The 12232-nt window shown below is 37.0% G+C and overlaps 1 long non-coding RNA gene across 3 annotated transcripts; it reads left to right on the top strand.

Annotated features, from left to right (window-relative positions):
• The first annotated feature begins 285 nt into the window (after positions 1–285).
• Positions 286–11181, top strand: LOC108945300 (uncharacterized). 3 transcript variants are annotated; one of them, XR_011410291.1, is made up of 3 exons: positions 286–539; positions 2958–3129; positions 6099–11181. It is a non-coding gene; the product is annotated as an uncharacterized lncRNA (long non-coding RNA). The 3 variants fall into 3 exon arrangements; XR_011410290.1 differs by having other exon boundaries at positions 286–3129; positions 6099–6158; positions 7209–11181; XR_011410289.1 differs by having other exon boundaries at positions 286–3129.
• Positions 11182–12232: the final 1051 nt, after the last annotated feature.

Genomic DNA, 12232 nt, shown 5'->3' with positions numbered 1-12232 from the left:
TTAGTGCGTATAGCATATCTAGTTATTACAATAATATCCAATATGGAATAATTTCTTTTGGAGAAATATTTAATACTGAGGGGCATAAAAGTCTGCTAATATTTCAAGGATATTTTTGTCACTCAACATTTAGCATAAATTATTCGTGCTTTAATAATAATATAAAATATAAATTGATTACTAGGCTCTATGTTCGCGCGATGCACGAAATATCTTGTGTCAAAAGTAATAAACTTTCGATCTTGTATCTAATCAAGCGGCTTTGCTCCATTATAACTTGCTCAGTAGTTGTTAATATAGGTCTAACTTATCGACATTGAAGTCTGCAACACAAGTCATGCAGCTACAAGTATTGAAGGAGTGCGGACCCCTTTGCTGATTAGAGTGCAGCCAAGAGTGGAAGTGCGGCTAGAACTAGTGACTTTTTCAGTTTGTATAAATACCGTGTTTTATGATTTTTATTTCATTATTTACTATTTTGGAGATTTAGGAGCTCGATTTCGGAGGTTTTGACCTAGATCTTCATCTACAAGCTTAGGGTACGTATTTCTAACTTGGATTTAAGATTATTTTGTAAATCGAACCTAAGATCTATCACTTAAACATGGATATTTAAGGTGAAATTTGGAAATTTCTAGACCAAGAGCTAATATTATCTAAAATGAGTTTTGGTCATCTGAATGGACTGCAAATAAAAATCTAAACATAGATAGGGATTTGGAGTTATGGGTCACCGTGTGGGCCCGTAGTTGTGTAAGACCCTGTAATTTTTTTTAATGATTTAAGACTTTATAGTGCACCAATGATAATTGGAAGTAATATTTTTGAGTATTAAAGGAGATCTATGGGATAGAACCACATCATTTTGACATGAAAATACATGTGGAAAGTGTTTTGGAACACATTAAGGAGGTTTATAGTGGGGAGAAGTTCTTTGGAACGAGTTTGAAATATTAATTGAAAAAGATTTCTTAATTTGCACAACACCTAACTTTGAACGGGTGTAACTCTCACAATATAAAAATAATTTCAATGAATTTTGTCCCTAAAGCGTAGACCTTCGAGTCTAGTTTCAAACGCATCAGTTGTTCGTCATTTGGATGTTGTTATGATAGATTGAAGTCATTTAGTATGGTAGATTATCGTAGTATCATTAAGGGGTAGATTTCAGGTATGTTGGCTAAACTCTCTTCATAGAGTCGGATACCATTAATTCCTCATGAACTCTAAGCATGGTTTGTTCGAGTTCCTATTCTTATTATGTTAAATTGACTCAAAGGGATGACTTATGTAATGTCTGCATACTTAAGTCATGTTCAATTGTCATCTCTATTCTCATTGCTGGTAAATAATTCAAGCACGATTGACTGCTCAAAATGCTTACGAGTTCAATTCATGCTTCAATTACTATCACTATGCTCCTCTTTTTAGATATATTCCGAGTGTCTTAAGCTCTTATTACTCATGTAGTTATAACAATGATTCCTAATGTTTTATGATGACCCATGACAAGTAAAAGGAAGTGATAGTATGACAATGAAATGTGGCCACTTGCCAAAATGAGAATTATGAGGTATTGTATGTCCCAAAGGACAAGAAAAGACTTTCATGAAATGATTTATATGAAATGCTTTTGGGGGAAAACAACTATATGCTATTCATATAATATATTCACATGTGTAGTTCCACATACAATGATATTTCCATTATGATAACGTTATAGAGGTTCAAGTTTACATATAAGCATGACATTGAAATTAAGGCATTTCAATAATTTCAAATATAGTATGTATGCTTTTAAAACAATAAATTCAAATGACGTTGATGTTAAGTCCCCAAGAATGATGAACTTAGCTAATGACCTTAAGATGATAGACAAGTACATAACGAGATAAAAGAGAGATCTTCTATGATAAACGATGATGAACCTTAAAGATGATGAATTGGGCCCATGCACCATTGTAATCTACTCATTGATTCTCCACATCTGTGCTAATGTAACAAGTTATGCTTCCGCATGATTAACATGAACTTGAAGTATTCGAATGATATTGACTCTTATGACCCCAAATGTAGTGTATTCGTGTTGCTTTGAGCTTGCACATGGTCATTATCATAATCATGTGTTACAAGTCCTATGGACGGTCTGATGAAAGGCATAGGGGCATAATATAGATGAGCCTTATGGACGGTCTGGTAAAAGGCATAGGTACATAGTATAGATGATCCCTATGGACGGTCTGGTGAAACACATATGTGTGTAGCTATAGTAAATATGATCCCTATGGACGGTCTGGTGAAAGGCATAGGGGCATAATATAGATGAGCCTTATGGACGGTCTGGTAAAAGGCATAGGTACATAGTATAGATGATCCCTATGGACGGTCTGGTGAAACACATATGTGTGTAGCTATAGTAAATATGATCCCTATGGGCTGTCTGGTGAAATACATAGGTGCATAGTATAGATGAGCTCTATGGGCGGTCTGGTAAAATGCATAGATGCATAGTAAAGGTTGGCTATGGACGGACTGGTGAAACGCATAGCCAGCACATGCAAAGATGAGCCCTATGGATGTCCTGTTGGAATGCATAGGTGCATAATAAAGGTTCGCTATAGACGGACTGCTTAAACGCATAGTCGGCACATGCAAAAGTGAGCTTGTGGACGGCCTGGTGAAACGCATAGGTGCCATTTTAATTATCTTTTGTATGTACACATTTCATTGTCTTATTATCTTTTGTATGTACATATTATACTTAGTATCCCACACGTAACTCATATTGCTCACTTGAACCAAGAAGAAGTTCAGAATGACTAAAGCATAATAAGACTTGACATATGATTCTATAACCTGTTTCATAGCTTCTTGATGTACTTTATTTACCTCTCCTTTGAGCTACCATACATTTATTCATTGTTCTGTCTGCTTTACATAATAGTATTATTCCACAGGTACTAACTTCCCTTTTGTCTGGGACACTGCATCTTTAATAGAGGTAGGTGATACCCTAACAAGTGGCACATGATCTCGATAGGTGTGTGCTCTCTTCTCAGCGGACTCGGTGAGCCCCATCTACATTCGGGGTATCCATGTCTCTTCTTCTGGACTTATCTTCTATTTTGGGTATAGCTGAGATCTTGTCACCGACATCTTTTTATTTTATTTCATGATGTCTTAGAGGCTTCGTAGACAGTTGTGGGTGATGGTATGCATGGGAATATGTTATTTCTTTCATGTTCTATTATAAAACTTATGCATGACATGTGGGTAATTTTACTCCATAAACTTTGAAATATTTTCTACCTGATGAAAGGCAACAATTTTAAAAGAATGGTTCATTTTGATCTTCTAAATCATGCATGGGCACTCATGGGAAAGATATAGAACAAAGGCTTGCTTGACCACCGCAAGGGTGTTTGAGCGTCGATCTTGCTCCCCAAGGTCGAGGCGTGACAAGTTGACTTTTGGATTGACTTTGACCTAGACCTAGATTTGAACTTTGGAATTGATTAATTTAGCTCTATGTAATCTTGCGCAGTATATTTTTTGCTAGATCTAGTTCTTTTAACAGATTTGCAGCGATGAAAGGTCATTCTTAATGGTTAGAACTAGCCCCGGACTTAGGTAAGTTGACACTTTAACCTCAATGAGGGAATTTTTCCGAAACTGGCTTTGTCACTATTTGATTATGGTGTATAACATATATGCGAGGTGACGAGCGTATATGCGAATTACATGGATTTTCATGCTCGGGTAGAATAGTAGCTTTCTAATCTCTACATGACTTGTTGGTTATATGAATATTTGTGCATCTTAATCATGCTATTATTATGTTATTGGAATTCTTTAACATACGAGTATAACATGAAAGCGATTATATGTAAGGCCCCATAAAAATTCGTAATGATTTAAGACTCTAAAGCGCGCTCGTGAGTTCCTTAACTACTGTTTTGCCTCCCACAATAGACTATGGAATAGAACCAAATTATATTTGTCATGATAATAAGTGTGATATGTGTATTTGATGTTGCTTAGGGTCTAAGGAAAGCACTAGGACCAAGTTAAGTTGGAAGTTAGGTGACAGACAAAAGTTTCAAATGAGCTTACATATTACCCAATTTAAAATAATCACAACTACCAAAGTATAATTCTTTATGGGGTTATCTACCCATCATATAAAAGCTCATTGAGTCTAGATTCTAACTCTTTAAACCGTGCATTATTTGGATATTTCTACAAGAAATTATGATATTTTTACTGAAGGTTGTCTGGCAGAAAAATCCAGCGCCCAGGCCAGTGTGTGGCACCTCTTGTGGCACCCAAACCTAGAGCCATTTTTGGACCAGGGCCTGGAACCTCCCTCGACGCCCAACCAGACTTTAAAAAGTTTATTTTGGTGGTATTCTTTCCCCATTTAACTTGGCCAATTTTTGGAGTTTCTCTCCCTTCGCTCAAGACCCCCAACTCCTTCTATCTTCAAGGTGAGAGATTCCCACTAGTTTGGTATTTTATTCCATCAATCCACACTAAATCTAAGTCAATCCACCATGAAATCATTAGATTCTCAAGAAATCTTCCCAAGAGCTCAAGTGAGGACTTTGCAAGATTTACTCCCGAAAGGTAATTCCATTTCCTTGGACTTGCATGCATGGCTTAATAATGAACATATGAGTAGAAATTTAGAGGTAGAACTTATGGGATGGTGAGTGGAAGCAGTAATTTAACCAATTGGAAATTTTGAGAATTTGTAGAGAATGAAAACTGATTGTTTGATGAATTTTTGGTTGGGAGTGAATTGTAAGACATGAATATATTGTTGGAGGTCCTAAACTATCTAAGGTTGGTTGTAGTATGAATTATTGGGAAAAGTAGTGGGTATTGGATGAAAAAATATCATTGATGAAGGTGGTAAAGAAATGTGCATACTACATGCTTGACATAATGCCTAAGTGAGCAAAATGTAAAATATCGTTACTAATATTGGTACAACTGTGTTGTATTATTGTAGATTGAAGTTGTTTAGTATGACAGACTATTGTAGTATTATTAAGGGAAGAATTTGAGATATGTTAGCTAAACGCCCTCCGTAGAATTGGATTCCGTGATCCTATCCCTATTGTGTTTAATTTCCACAAACGATTGATGTATCAAATGCCTATTCACCCAAGTAATGTCTCAATTGCTCTCATTATATCATGCTCTCCCTTGAGAAATAGTTCAAGTATGATTAATTTATCAACCGCTTATCAACTCAATCCATGATTCCATTGGAATCACCATGCTCTCCTATTGTAATTATTTCCAATGTGTTTTGAGCCCTTATGAACTTATGAGTTGAAGTTATGATTTTTGTAATGATCTATTTAATGTTTGATGATGATCTATGACAAGTAAAGGAATGAATGTATGAAATATGAAATGCGGCCATCGTGCTAAGAATATAGATTAACATGTATGACTAAGAGTGCCAATAAAATGAAAGATTTTATGAAAGGCTATGAGATGAACATCTTTCTTTTATATAGAAATATTTTTGGGAGTTTCGTTAGGTCACCGGGGAAGGGTGGGTTGTAAAGTCCTAAGCTCGAAACTACACGTGCCGGTATAAGAGTTGATTGAGGAACAAATCTCCTTTATATTATGTTGAGATTATTCCCCTTAATTGGGATGAATTGATAGCTAGCAAAGGCCATTCCGACCCATACGACATTGTGGTGAGATGGCATAGTCGATTGGGTGGAGATCGGACACCATATTGTGCACATGGTGGTTTCGTATTTTTACGTCAATCCACATACATTGGTGGTGGAACGGCCTAGCCGATCGGGCCGAGATCAGACTCCATGCCACCTGCATGGTGGCGTATCGATAATTAATGATCTCCCGACCAAAAATGTTAATGCTTATTTGAAAATTTATTATATTTTAACTTGGTATTTAAATGTTATTTGATGTTCTTATTGCTTCCATGTTTCACTCTACTTACATTGGAATTCCATTCCATGTGAGAGTACTTAGCTTTACATACTAGTACTATTCCATATGTACTAACGTTCCTTCTGCCGGGGGCGCTGCATCTTCAATGAATGCAGGTAGTTCCTCAGTAGGTGACACAGGTTCTTGATAGGTTTACCCTCCTCTCAGCTGACTCGGTGAGCCCTGCTCCATATCGGGGCCTTATATCATTTTGATTCTTGTTCATTGTATTTTGAGGTATAGCCGGGGCCTTGTCACTGACACTTTCATATTGTACTCATGTTCACTTAGAGGCTCCGTAGATGTACTGTGGGTTGTGTTTTAAAATGGGGGAAAACAAACTAAAAATATTGTAGTTGTCGGATATTTCCACTTTTAAACTATAAACTTATAATGTTTTGGTAATCATAAATAAATCCCCTACAAGTAATAATAATGGGTGTTGTACATTTTATCCTCTCGTTGTCTATCTCTTCTCATTTATTCTTAAATTACTCATGGGCAAGGTTGGATAGTAGGCACTACGTAGGCTTGCTCGACTGGAGTAACTCAATTAAGCGTCGGTACTGCTCCCCAAGGTCGGGGCTTGACATTATATATGTTGGATTACATGAATTACTTATTAGTCATACATCAAACATATGCATTATAGCTTGCATATCGAATTTCACACTTAATTGTGATATTGGTACATTGAGTGATTCGGGCGAGATTTATGAGATGCATATGATTAAGCCATGCAAACACGTTGAGATTGGTGTGCTGTTATGATATTATGGATTCGTACCTCATGAGTTGTCCAACGATGTGTCTCTTGGTGGCATATGTAGGTTTGTTGGACCCTTGGAGAGTGTCAGGTTGATATAAGGTTTGAAACTTTATCATGCATTACAGATATTAGGCTTTTGTTAATGCATTTTATATGAATTTTTCTTGGTGCATATCTATGTATATGCTATTTAGGCGGATTGACATATACATCGGTTTTGTTATTTGAGGAAGCATGCATCATAACACATGCTTATACTGTGTACATCTTATACATTGTTTTCATATTTGACTTCTATTATTGAGTATACTTGCTAACTGGATAGGTATTGAAATAAGTATTTTGACTAAATCCTCGCCACTACGTTGTTGGGGGAACTGTTAGTGATACTTGCTGGATACGTGTTGGTGTACTCATACTATACGTCTGTATATGTTTTTGCATATTCGGATCCCAGTACCATTGGAGCACACGAGGGAACTTAAGATCTGATTTGGACACTTTGAGGTGAGTTGCCTTGCTGGTTGGCATCCATTGGAGTCACCTTCTATCTTTCCTTTATTGTTGTTTATTTTAGACAATACTTGTATTTTAGGTAGACAATTGCATTGATATTTTATTCCTCTTAGACGCTCATGACTTGTTTTACTAGTTCTTTAGGGTTGTACTTAGTATTTCACATTGTACTAGACTTATTATTGCACTCCATATATGTTATGACTGTTAGACATTATTATTATTATCTCGATTTTCCATTTCGTTGTTTGTTGGTTAGCCAAGCGGGTTGGGTTAGGTGCCATCACGACCTTAGTGGGATTTGGGTCATGAAAAAGTGGAATTAGAGCCTAGGTTTCACCAATTTTACAAGTTATGAGAAATGTCTAGTAGAGTCTTGCTGATTGATATAGAGACATTTGTACTTATCTCCAAGAGCTACAAGACATTCAGGAAACTTCTCCTTCTTTCTTTCCATAACATGCTTTATTTGTTTATCTTAAAGTTTAAATATATCTCTTTCATTATCTCACAGATAGTGACGACACATGCGTCTATAGCCAGTGACTAGGAGCGAGTGCCTGATGCCGAATCCAGTAGAGGCAAGGGTCGGGCAGGGCTGGAGCTTAGGCCATGGCCCCTACAATAGCTCCTGTTCAGGGTAGAGGACCCCCAGTTTCTTGTGGTCATGCAAGAGCTACTTTAGTTGATCAATCTGCTATTTTGAGGCTGAGCAGGTTCTAGTTCAGGCTATCTCGCCCAATCCAACGGTTCCTGAGGGTTTTATTGCTCACCCATGATTTAGGAAGCTATGGTTTCCATTTTGGGATTCTTTAATAGTATGGTATAGGCTGGGATGATTCCTATGGCCCCATCTACTTCTCAAGCAACAGAGGAGCTCACACCCTAGCTATACACACTCTAGAGCAGCAACATTCTCATTGTTTCAGACTCTAGGAGTCTAGCCTACTAGGTTACCGTAGCCTATTGTTGCTCCACATCCTGTTGTTCCAACACAACTTGTGGTAAGGGATGCTCTGTCTATTGAGGAGTAGAAGATGATGGATAGGTTTCAGAAGTTGTTTCCTCCACATTTAAATGGTGATCAACAACTAATGCTTAAGACTTCTTAGACAGGTGCCATGAGATCTTGCATAATTTGGGCCTTGTTGAGTCCAATGATGAACTTCACCACTTTTTAGTTAGAAGGACGAGCCAGTATGTAATGGAGGACTTATGTGGAGAGCAGACAAACATGGTCACATCCTCTCATTTGGACATAATTTTCACATCTCTTTTTAGAGAAGTTTATTGCACTTACCGGAGGGATGAGTTTCACGGATAGCTTGAGTACTTGCGCTAGGAGGGCATGAAAATGACGTATTACAAGATGAAGTTCACAAATTTATCTCTTCATGCAACTTTCTTGATCCCCACAAAGAGGGAGAAAGTGAGGAAGTTTATTAAGGCCTCAATTTTGGTATTAGGTTTGGAATGGCATGTGAGGCTAAGGAAGGGACCATTGTTAGTCAGGTTGTTGTGATTTTTAGGAGGATGGATAATATTAGGTATGAGAGAGAGAAAGAGAGAGAGATGAGTGTGAGGCCAAGAAACCCTGTGGCTCATGTTGATTAAGTGGAACTTTATTTGGAGGCAAGGGTTATCATGGGAGAGGCAAGTCTAGTAGGCCAGTACAGTAATGTCTTTAGACTTCTTACAGTGCTCCTATATGTAGGTCTTTTTACCACCCACTTCTAGTTTAGGGTACATACGGTGCACCCATAGGGAAGGGTTCTTTCATTGTAATATTCTACTTATTAGGGATAGTCTCAGTCCAAACAACCTCGTCAGCATAGAGGTTAATATGAAATACGGTGATATTGGGCATATAAAGAAACATTTCTCTAGATTGTAGTGTGGTATGTCCCAGCAAGGTACATAGGCTATTGTTCAGGCTCTAGTTACTACACCAGTTACCCAGACAGCTAGGGATGGTGCCCTTACTAGTAGAGGTCATGCCAGAAGTGAAGGTCAGACTAGGGGAGGTCGGGCATGTTGCTACTTTTTTGGTCAAAGGTAGTTGCATACAATACAGTCATCAAAAGTATTATTTCAGTTTGCCATAGGGATACTTCAGTATTTTTTAATCTTAGTTCTAATTATTCCAATGTGTCATTTTACTTTGCATGGCATTTAGGTATGCCTCCCGAGTTGCTTGATATTCCTATTTATATATCTACACAGTTGGAGATTCTATTATTATCTTATCGGGTCTACATGTCTTACGTGAAACTATTATTGGCTACGACACATTGGTTGATATTTTTTTGCTGCATATGGTGGACTCTGAGTTTATTCTTGGCATGGATTGGTTATTTTCGTATCATACTATTTTGGAATGTCATGCCATCATTACTTCAGCTATGTCGGGGTTGCTAGGTTGGAATATTGGGGGATACTTAGTCACTCTACAAGTATGGTGGCCTTGTTTTCAGAGGCACAACGCGTGGTTGAGAAGGGGTGTTTAGGCGATCTAGCTTACATTCAAGATACTAGCAAAAATACTCCTACTATTGATTTGGTACCAGTTGTAAGAATGTTTTCTGATGATAGGTAAATTGATATTGGTTTTGATTTGGTACTAAGCATGCAGCCTATATCTATTCTACCATATCGTATGGTTCCAGCTAAGTTAAAGGAACAATTACAAGACTTGTTGAGTAAGGGATTCATTAGGCCGAGTGTTTATCTTGGGGTGTACTAGTGTTATTTGTTAAGAATAAAGATGAGTCAATGCAAATGTGTATTGATTATCGACAGCTAAATAAGATTACCATCTAAAATATGTATCCATTTACTCGCATTGATGACTTGTTTGATTAGTTACAAGGTGCCAAAATTTTCTCTAATATTGACTTGAGATCGGGTTATCTATAACGAACCGACATATTGTTTTGAGTTCTAGATATCTGTTTCATGATTTGAAACCTTGAATAGCTTTATTTGACAATTTATGCCTTGTGTGCATGGTTCATTTTGATTTCTGAAAAGTTTAGATGTGTTTTGGTAGGGAAATTCAAATTCTAGAGCTTATATGTTATTGGAGTTGACCATGGTCAACATTCTTGGTAAACAATCTTGATCGGTATTTTGATGATTTTGGTAGGTTTGTATGGTGATTTTGAACTTGTGTACATGTTTGGTTAGGGTCCTCGATGACCCAAGGCCTTTTCGACGCTTATAGTTGAAAGTTCAAAATTTTGAGTTCTTAAGCATTTTAATCTTTGAGTTTTGATGCTTGATTCTTGATTTTTGTGTTGTTTTGAGCTTTAGAACAACTTCCTGTGAGGTTATTATACTTGTATGGATGTTTGGAATGGGCCGATTGGCTCGGGTGAGTTTCAGATTCGTTTCGGGTCATTTTTCTAAATTTTTCTATTGCGGTATCTGCAGCCGGGTAAAAGGGGAGGGTTCCGAGATTAGCTCATTTTATTCCATTTTTGAGACCTGGATTTCATTAGGAGATGATTTTTGAGAGGATTTTCTTCCCAACTCAAAGGTTAGTGATTTTAACCTTTTTATTGATTAATTTCTATTATTTCTCATAGATTTTCACCCCCTAAATCTAGCATTTCAAGGAGTAGAAATAGGATTTTTTTGGGTAATTACTTAGGATGTTGAATTTTGGAGATTTAGACCTCATTCGAGGTCAGATCTTAAAACAAATCAAATATTTGGACTCGTAAAAGAATAGGTAGTTGGGATTGATCTTGATTTTCGATTTCGACCGAGTGGGCCCTGGTTAACGTTTTGTTGACTTTTCCAAATATATTAAAAATCAAACTTTTTAAGTATTAGGAAGATTACTTAAGCTTGTTTTCACTTGTTTGAGTGTTATTTGACTAGATTTGAGTTTTTTGGAGGCTTGTTCTAAAGGGAAAGTGTTATTGAAGGGTTGATTTATTCCGAAAAAGGTAAGTATCATGGTTTACCTTGACTTGAGGGAATTAGGTTGTAAATGTATTATTTGCTACGTGCTAATTGTGTTGGGGGCAACGTATATGTTTGAGCTCCGTTTCCCCTTTTGAAGCTCCCCATGTTTGTATTTGTATTTATGTGACTTGCGGGAATGATTAGTTGGGTTTCGAGAAGGTTTTGGATTGGTTTGAAATGCTTGGTTCTTAGTTTGGAAGCTTAGGTTGGAAGTGTTGACCGAGGTTTGACTTTTGTAAAATGGACGAACGGTTTTTTGATGGTCCCAATATGTTCGTATGGTGATTTTAGACTTAGGCGTATGCCAGGAATTGAATTCGGAGGTTCCTGTTACACCTCATATTGTCGTATGTGAAAGTACGCCATAAATAAATTAATGAAAGCTCGGAAATGAGATGTTACATCCCGCATTTTTGTATGTTAAAATTTCGTCATAAGTTAATCGACGTAAGTTCAGGAATGAGATTATTTTGGGATTATAAGTATTGTGCTACTTCAAATAAGTGATGAGTAAATTCGTGAAGGTGAGAGGGTAAGCAAATCGAAGGAAATGAATTTCGTCAAGGTTTGATATTTTGGAATAAAAATACGGTCCGAGCTATAATACTCGGTATTTATGGACTAGTGCCATACAAGGTACCACATGAGCATAATAGTAAGGTGTACAAAGTGTGTTAAAAGTGAGTAGTATTTGAAGTAATTTGAGATAATTCTTAATTATGTGGATAATTGATTAATTATGGGGATAATTATGGTATTAAATAGGATTAAGTGAATAAAGATTTTATGGGCTGCCACATGGCATTAAGCTAGGCCAAGGTGTGACCAATGTGCATGATGAGTCATAACACATAATGTGCCTTGTTTACACGTGAAATGTTCTTTGGATAAACCTCAAAGCGCAGCAATGCTTGTAAATAAATTAGCTAGCATACAAGAACGCCTAAGCACTTGTCTGCACAGTCAGCACTAGTAGAACATTTGCTCTTTACA

This window comes from Nicotiana tomentosiformis, chromosome 8 (genome assembly GCF_000390325.3).
Source record: "Nicotiana tomentosiformis chromosome 8, ASM39032v3, whole genome shotgun sequence".
Classification (NCBI taxonomy): Eukaryota; Viridiplantae; Streptophyta; class Magnoliopsida; order Solanales; family Solanaceae; genus Nicotiana; species Nicotiana tomentosiformis.
This window is presented reverse-complemented; position numbering and strand designations above follow the sequence as displayed.